This window comes from Dipodomys ordii, unplaced genomic scaffold (assembly GCF_000151885.1).
Source record: "Dipodomys ordii isolate 6190 unplaced genomic scaffold, Dord_2.0 Scaffold68, whole genome shotgun sequence".
Lineage (NCBI taxonomy): Eukaryota > Metazoa > Chordata > Mammalia > Rodentia > Heteromyidae > Dipodomys > Dipodomys ordii.
The window spans coordinates 5,102,616-5,104,597 of record NW_012267284.1 but is presented as its reverse complement, the minus strand read 5'-3'; the positions used below and the strand labels follow the sequence as shown (position 1 = coordinate 5,104,597).

General features: G+C 43.4%; 1 protein-coding gene across 1 annotated transcript in view; it reads right to left on the bottom strand.

Moving 5' to 3' along the window:
- Znf12 (zinc finger protein 12) overlaps nucleotides 1–1,982 on the bottom strand; it is a 19,319-nt gene that overhangs the window by 4,822 nt on the left and 12,515 nt on the right. The gene's annotated exons all lie outside the window — the stretch shown is intronic.

The following is a 1,982-nucleotide window of genomic DNA, read 5'->3' as shown; positions in this document are numbered from 1 at the left end:
AAAGCCAGGCACCGGTGGCTCATGCCTGTAATCCTAGCTACTCAGGAGACTGAGATCTGAGGATAGCGGTTCAAAGCCACCTGGGCAAGGAAAGTCCAAGAGACTCTTATCTCCAATTAACTACCAGAAAACTGGAAGTAGTACTGTGGCTGAAGTGGTAGAGATCCCGCCTTGAACTGAAGATCTCAGGGAAAACGCCCAAGCCCAGAATTCAAGTCCCACAACCACCACCACCACCACCAAAACGTCTGTGGGTGTGTGTGTTTACTTTCCTGCCCAGGCTGGCTTTGAACTGCGATCCTCAGATCTCAGCCTCCTGAGTAAGATTACAGGTGTGAGGCACCAGAGCCCAGCTAACTTTATTGTTATTAAGGTATTGTACCAGAGGGTTTACTATTGCTTAAGTCAGGTAAGTACATTTCTTTTTTTTTGGACAATGTTACCCCTTCCCCCAGTTTCCTCCCTATCACTGCCTACAAGTTACATAACTCACTTTCCATACATTGTATAACAAATAGCGTGACTGCATTTATGTACTCTTCTACCCTCCCTTTCTGTGCACCCTTTTAAAGAAAAAAAAAAACCCGAAACAAAAACAAACACCACCACCATCTCTCTCTCTCTCTTTTTCTTTTTTGTTGGTCTTGGGGCTTGAACTCTGGGCCTGAGCTCTGTCCCTCAGCTCTTCAGCTCAAGGCAAGCGCTCTACCACTTGAGCTACATTGCCATTTCCGGTTTTCTAGTGGTTTATTAGAGATAAGAGTTTCACGGACTTTCCTGCCCGGGCTGGCTTTGAACTGAGATCCTTAGATCTCAGCCTCCTGAGTGGCTAGGATTACAGGCGTGAGCCACCAGCGCCCGGCTACCATCTCTTTTTTTGACAGGGTTTTGCTAATCACCCAGCACTCAGGCTGGCCTGTAATTTGCTTTGCATCACAGGCAGGGTCTGAACTGCATGGCATCACATAACAGGGAAAGCTTCCTGAGGCCAAGGGACAGCAGACAGCAGTCCTCCAGTGGGAGCCCTCCTGTTAAGCAAGAAAGAGACAGCTGCTCTCAGACATGCAGACTCCAGAGCATCAGCCAGGCCTGTCCAAGGACTCCAGGGATAAGAGCAGATAACAGACCACAGACACTGACTTCCTCCCTCTCTACCACTGGTATGGCCCCTCTAAGAAACTGTACTCAATTACAGATGGAGACCATGTTCTGGCCCTTGATGCCATCATGCCAGGTTTCTCACTGTGAGGAACTAAAAATATGAAAAGATGAAGTGATTTTATGTTAGTATTAGAAAATGAAAGATGAAAAAAATGCTTCCTATCAAAAGATTTTGAGTACTTATAAGCCAACAAGAAAAACAACAAAACAACACCCTAAGAGAAATGGACATGGATATGAAGAGGTACTTCATATAAATAGGCTGTGTGCTTCAGTTATGTGACTGCTATGAATATAAAGAACATCAGACACTTGTATTCTGGCTTCAAGGACTCTAAGGATCATGCTATCTGCAGGAATTACTAAGAAAAAAATGCCTGATGCTGATTGTGGCTCCATTTCATCTGACTATACCTTTTTTTAAAAAATCGATTTCTACTTTCCAATTTAAAAGTTTGAATCCTTATACTGTGAACCAAGATAAGAGGTGAAACACAAGAACAGAAAAACTCACTAGGGATGTATTCATTTTCTGCTGCTCTTGTACAAATCTGGAAAACTACAGAAGCAGGGGCAGACCTGGAGAAGAGAAATGAAAGTATTGTTACTATGACAAACCAAGCAGGAATCTCAAGAACATACCCAGAAAGTTTCAAGACAGAAACCTTATGGGACAGTCACTTCAGGTGCTCAGGAGGACTTGGGGAATGATCAGGAATCTTTCTAACCCATACAGTTACTAGAGAAAAGTACAATTCTCACTGTGAATGAAGATAGTCTACCACTGTTAAGTGTAAGAAAGGAATTCTTTTTTTTTTTTT